The sequence below is a fragment of the Rhagoletis pomonella genome, unplaced genomic scaffold (genome assembly GCF_013731165.1).
Source record: "Rhagoletis pomonella isolate Grant_MI unplaced genomic scaffold, Rhpom_1.0 Rhpom_scaffold_00005, whole genome shotgun sequence".
In the NCBI taxonomy this organism is placed as follows: Eukaryota; Metazoa; Arthropoda; class Insecta; order Diptera; family Tephritidae; genus Rhagoletis; species Rhagoletis pomonella.
In genome coordinates, this window is record NW_023458559.1 from 48,744,268 (window position 1) to 48,751,461 (window position 7,194).

Sequence of the window (7,194 nt, forward strand, 5' to 3'; positions counted from 1 at the left end):
ACTTACATTAATGTGATTAATTATCCATATTGCTCTTCTTAGCTTCACAACCAAATATAAATAAAATTAAGAAACAATTTTTTTTTTTAAATAAATATCAGAAACAAATCCAAAAATTGATCAAATATATTATGTATCAATAATAAAAAAAAAAACAAAATATATATTGAAACAAACTTTTTGGAACGTGTAATGTGCTTTTATTTATTTTTCATGCTATACAAAAACTAAAGGATAAAGGATACATAGTATAAAGGAAAGTCGAGTTTCCTTGCACGCGCTAATCTCGAAAACTAAAGGACATTCAAATAAATACAGAAAATAAAATTAAAACAATCTCAATTTGATACGCTTAGATGACACGGAGAGTAATCGGTTCTAAGTTTCTAGGTAAGTCAAGTCAAGTCTAAGGGCTGGTTTCTCCAACTCAACTTAACTTAGTTTAGCCATTTTTTGGACTTAAAAGCACAGCTTATTCTGGACCAAGTCTAAAAAAATTTGCTAAACTAAGTTGAGTTGAATTGGAGAAACCAGCCCTAAGTCTTGCTGCTACCTGTTAAAAAATTAAAAGATTTTCACCCCTCGTTGGATTACAATGAAAATTCATGGCTTTCGCATGTACAAAACCTTTAATTTTTTTAGTAGGGTTGCCACCTATTTAAAAGTTCCTAATTTATCTATACATAGTATACGGGAAAGTAGAGATTCCTTAAATACGCTAACATCGAAAACTATTAAACGAATTTGGACGTGATTTTCTCTAATATATTCTGTATAGTCAGAATTTAGAATTTTTATAGGGTTGCCACCTGTCTTAAAAATTATAAGATATGCAAAGTTCGTTGGATTACAAAAAATTAGGTGTCAAATGAAAGAGAAAGGCCTCTTAATAAGCATAAATGCTTTATTTTTTTGAGTAGGGTTGCCACCTGCTTAGAAAATTACTATATTCAATCTTTATAAACGAAGGTATCAGTTCTGCACCGTCACTGTCAAACGAAAACACTTAGCCTCTATCTTCACTGTTCGTTGGATAACAAAATAAGATAGCCAATTAAAGGGCATGGCCTTCTGAAGTACAACAGCTTTTATTTTTTTCAAGTGGGGTTGCCACCTACTTAAAAACTCGTATTTTATCCTAACATAGCATAAAGCAAAGTCGAGATTTTTTGACCACGCCTGTCGCTAATGTGCGGCCGTTGTGGTGTAGTGGTTGGCAGTGCACGGTACCAGGGCCTGGGTTCAAGCCCGGTTCAACTCAACATAAAAGCATAAAAAAAAACAAAAAAACAGCTTCCCATAAAAATACAATCTGTTCGGGATCGGCATAAAACTGTAGGTCCCTCCCCTTTGTGTGACAACATCCAGGCGCATGAAACAAATCGGAGAAGCTCGGCCAAACACAAGCATATCGTTGTATAAAGTACAAAACCGCGTATCAACAAAATGCAAAACCGCGTATGTGAGGTACCATAAACTATTTTTTTAGAGAGTAAAAACACTCATATTTCAAAATGGTTCTCTTTTTTTATAAATCAATCGTATTTCTGGCTAGTATATTTCAGGACGAATGGATAAGGAATGAGCCAAGTGTGATTTAGTGAGTGTTAGCAAATCCAAATTTTGGCAGCAAATTCCAGTTACGCGGTTTTGCAGAATGACGATACGCGGTTTTGAACTTTAAACGACGTTGCACAAGCCATTAGGATTTAGAGTGAACGGACCAACTGGGCTATGAAAATTTTCGCTACCAGTAGAAATAGCTAGAAGAAGAAAAATTCTAAGTTGTACTTAGGTTACTTTTTATTAAAACTTTTTTCGATTTTCAACCCATCCGATTATTCGGTCAGCATAACAAATACTTTTACAAAAATTAGCCATTTGTTGCGTACAGCGAAATTTAATTGCACCATATAATCGCCTTTGGGATATGGCAATAGCATCAATACACCATCTGGCATCACAAAATTCTTCAAAATGACATCGTGCTGTAAGAGGAATATGAAATTCAACGAAACTACTACTTAAATAGTACTTAGTAAATGGCCTTACATCATAAGGACACGTATGATTCAAATTGCCATTCCGATCCAAAAATCTGAAGAATATATGTAAGACAGGATTACGTTGTGGATTCCTTTTGAAGTCACAAAAGTCCACAGTAAAATTATACATAAAGGGTGTGTAACCGTTAGTTTTGCGAAACAACTCCGCTCTGACCTGAAAGAAGATGAAAATGAAGGAAACGAAGAAGAATTGAATTATCACGCAGATTGTAGTACCTTACATAGTATTTTATAATCATATCGATCATACAGTGCTATGCTTTATATTTGTGCGATTATAATTTGCTTACCGTTACATTGTCTGCCTTTTGTTTGACCTTTAAATATATATTCAACTCACTAAATCCACGTTTTAATAGCTTTAATTCGCATTGCTTGAATTCATAAAGAGTCTTATTTTCCGAGTGGCATTGCAAATTTGTGAAAACAATTTGAGTTGCGTGCACAAATGGAATCCGTCGTTCATGATTTGTCCAAAGCATGCCGTTGCCAAAAACCAGCAAAATATAACAGTACAGTGTTTTGGCGTACATGCCTACTTCGACTGAAAAAATGTTTGAAGTCAATTTTCATATTGGCATTTAAAAACTTTAATTGTTGTAGAACTAATTACGAATATATTGAGCATTCACTGCGACTACGTTTGTTTGGTGCCCAATAAACTATTATGATTATACAATTTTGTGCTCTCAGGTTCACTTCACAGAGTTGTACGAAATTTGTTGTAAGCACGGAAATTAATACTCTAGCTTTGCTGGGAACATTTTGCTTTTAAAAAAATTATAAATATTCACAATTATTAGAGATAGGTTAGAACTATCAATTTGAAGCGAAAACTTCGGCCCAAAACTGTTACACTTATAGATAGAGCATTACTATTAATTAAAATTAAATTTATTTAAGTTTTAGTTAATTGTTTTCGATCAAAATCTCACTGTCCTAAATTATTGATATATAATCAAAAGCAACGAAAAGACATTAGTGCCTAATTTGGGATACGGCGCGCATTCGCACCCAACGTACATGTGGTATTTTGCGATGGGGACTTTTCACTACAACTTTTTTTTTCTAAATAAATAGTAGCAACATTTTTTTCCATAATCCGTGTAATTAATATTTCTTAATTGCTACTGTATTTTAAAGATATTAAAACTATTTACTATTAGTCCGGTCAAGTTAGATTTTCAAGGTTGCAATAATTCGCATAAAGCTGAAAATTGGTACGAATGTAACGAACACCACTATAAATGAGATGTGAAAAGTCCTTATTGATCCCAGATCTGTAAAAAAAAAAAATTTCAATGTCAAATGTCACAAAAATTGATTTTTTCCAATTTTTCAGCAAAAAAGGTTAGACAAGAGTGTAATACGGTAGACAAACGGGCTCGATTATTTACATAACCAGCCTTAATTTGCTTTAACTCATGCATTTTCCTCTTTAAAATGAGCATAAGCAGCCGAACAAATACACGAAATTTTTGGGAATTAACTCGGATCCGGGGAATTTTCGATGAGAACACTGGTAAAAACGGCCAGTTGTTTAGGGCTGCCAGAGGTCCCGGTTTTCCCGGACATGTCCCAGTTTTAGACGATTTGTCCCGGTGTCCCGGTCCAACCTTAAAATGTCCCGGGTTTCGTTTTAGTGTCCCGGTTTTTGATTTGATTGCACAAATTTGAATAAAAGTTCAAAAATCACTACACTAAGGGAAAAAACGCGTTGTAATATTCAGAAAAATGTTGAGAATTCACTGAGGGAAATAACGCATAGTAAACATGAATATTTTCTATTTGATTATCGTTTAAAAATGTTCGTATTTAAAAATAATACTTTCATAACACGCACGCGTGGTGTTGATTCAAACACAACATTTAAATGCACATTTACATGTCTGGCTGTAGCTGAGTGCGCGAAGATACTTGCCACAATTTCCAGAGGGTCAGGGTTCAATTCCCATTACAACCAGCATAGAATTTAAATATTTTTTTACTTAATTATGAAAAGCAATGGGTAATTGCAAATCGCTTCATTTTAATATGGGCGTCTTTGAATTGAATATTTCTATACTAAATACTAAAATTTGTATACTTAAATGTATTACGATTTGGGTTGGTGCTCTTTCATATGCGTATTTTTTTTCATTTAGCACGCTTTTTTAATTCTAAACTTCTTTCTCTCAGTGCATCGGTTTAATTTGTGAAATAGTCACTTTCGAGATAGTTGAACTTTGCACAAGCAATAGTTGATGATTAGTATATGTACCTAAATACGTTCAAAATGACGTGCACAGAGTTTTACAATTATATTAAGGTAAAGACAGAAGTTTTAAAACAAGTTCACAGCAACGAAAAATATGACTGATATTTTAATGTTATCTTAAATTTTTTTCTTTCATGAAACCTAGAGTACTTATAAGTACAGTGCCGTACAAAATTATTGGCTTGGAGGCTCTTTCATCAGATCACAATTTCTAATTAGATCTTTTAGTTGTTGTTGAAAATGTAGCTTTTGAGCCAATTAATAAAGTGCATGTCTGAAGTTGCCAGCAAATTTCGTTTATTTTTAGCATTTATTTTTTTTTTGCTGACAGTGTCTTTCATATAAAAAGAATTATCGAACATTGTTTGTATGGATGAAACTCTCAGTAAAAACAATACCAAAAATCAACTAAAAATTAATGGGCTGCAAAACTTCATTTTACAAATTTTTATAAAAAGTCTGATTAGAATGTTATTTATTTTATTTTTATGTTTTTTTTCATAAAGAATAAAAAAAGGTTCATTCATTGTGAAAAATTCTCTGTGCTTTAGTTGTGATAAGTTGTTTTGTTTTGTTGGCGTACGTTGTAATGATCTCATGATCTCATGTTTTTATGTTTTTGTTTTTGTCTGTCAAAATAAAATTTCACTACATCCTTTCGCTCGTCGAAATGAAAGGGAAGGCAGCGAGAGGTCCTCCCTTAAGTGTCCCGGTTTGGCAACAGAGATATCTGGCAGCCCTACAGTTGTTGTCTTTTGTACAAGTAAGCAAACGAAGCAGTCGAGTTTCGCGTACGCGGTAGCCAAGTGGTGAGAGTTGCGAGCTACAAGCCTGTAGCTACCAGGTTCGATACTCGGTTGGAGCGATTGCGAAAAATTTTTTGGTTTTTATTATTTATTTTATATTTTTTTATTTTATTTTATTTATATATTTAATTTTACTTTATTTTATTTTCATTTGCTTTATTTTATAACACATTTCTTATTTTACTATTAGTTAATTTTAATTTTTAGAGATGAATTTTGTTAAAAATTCAACAACAACTAACTGAAAGTAACGTAAAAAAAATATAGAACTTAAAAATAAATAATGAAAAGGAAATAAAAAAGTATGCTGGCCGTGGGACTCGAACCCACGACCTTGCGGCTGGTTTATTCACATTACTGCCGTCTGTAAGGGCAACATTTTAATTTGCATTTATGCTTATTAGTTCAAATTAATTTTCTCCGTCTGTCTACCATATTAATCATGCAATTATCTCCAAAACCGTTATGACACTTTTGTTCTTAGAATCACCATTTCTGGGATACAACTATCCACATCCATATTGTAATAATTCATTTAACTTATCAAATACTTTGAATTTATGTTAATTTCTTGACAGGTGGTAGTATAAAAAATTCAGTCTGTATGAAACTACGATTCTTCTTTTGAAGTAAAGAAGGACTACCACAAGACAATTCACGATTTTTATAAAATACGCATAATTCAGTTACAGTAGTGAGTAGCCTTTTTTCTCACACTTGGTAATTGGCTCATTTGTTTAATACCTGTCTTTTTATTTCCCAGAATCTAGGTCAGATCGCTGAAAAAGTTATACCTTAATAAAGAATAGATTTTATGAGAGTTGCACTAGAAATTTCCTGATTGTCTCGATTTTAGCAAGTAAATTAGTCATTTAACCCATTAGTTTTGTTATGAACAACTATTTATAACATATTAACGAAGGTATAGAAGCCGCAGTTGGCAGTGAAGCTGCTTTGTGGCGGCAACAATATGCCAGTGCGCAAAATGTCCCCATCTCAAAAGATTTCCCCACATACGTTACGAGAAAATTGCCATTGAATTACTAATTAAATTACATTGGAGCTATTGAACAGCTTATTTAGTGAAGACTACATCGCAGCTCGAACAATCTAAAAGGACATCGCCAACAAAAATCTAAAAGTTCATCGAAGCTGAGGCGAACCGAATTTCTAGGATCTCTGGTCATAGTGACATAGAGGAAAACTATATGACAGATAAATTTGCAAGGAAAGGCTCAACCAAGCAGATTCTTCCTGCTAAAGAACGAATTGGTATGCCACTTGCAAACTGGTATTTAGAGAATTTGTATACAAACAAGCTGGCGAAAGAAGGAGACAAAGTACGACTTGTCGAATATCTAGGCAGGACATATCTAACGTTGTGGAGGCTCTAACCGGACACTGTCGAATAGCAAACATGATGAAAGGCGCGGCGTGCCTTTCCGAAGATATTACAGAAGCAGTATGTACTACGAAGAGGAAGAAACGGTCTTATATCTCCTGTGTAAATGTTCCGCACTTTGAAGAAGTAGAACCGCAAGACGATTCCGAATTAGCAGAACTACGGGCAACGAGAACATGATCCTCCAGACTTTTCTCTTGCCTATCCTTGGGTATGCCCCTTTGTGGAGTATCGCAGTGGCTGTAGTTTAACACCCAAATGCAGGTGGTCTTGGTTGTTTCGATGTGGAATCAGACTGTCTGTACAATGGGTCTTCTATCTATCAGGCAGCAGCCAATCCTACCTGCCTACCCACCTACACACCGCTACGCTTTTCCAACACCGATTGGGCTAGCGAAAGGAACCAGACTAGGGCCGACTATTGCAGACATCTGTCCAGCATGCCCGTCTTAAGAGGAAAATTAAACAGCCAGCGCTGATTGTCATGGTAGCGTTTGACTTGTTGAAAAACATTTGACACCGTTTCTCATTCCACGTTACTACAAGACATTGCGGCATCATCTCTCTCACTCAACAGTCGTTAGTACTTTTTCGAGGTCAAACCGCAAAGTCTTGAAGAATTAAATAATCGGGTGGTGTCCTTTCTCCTATATTGTTTAACTT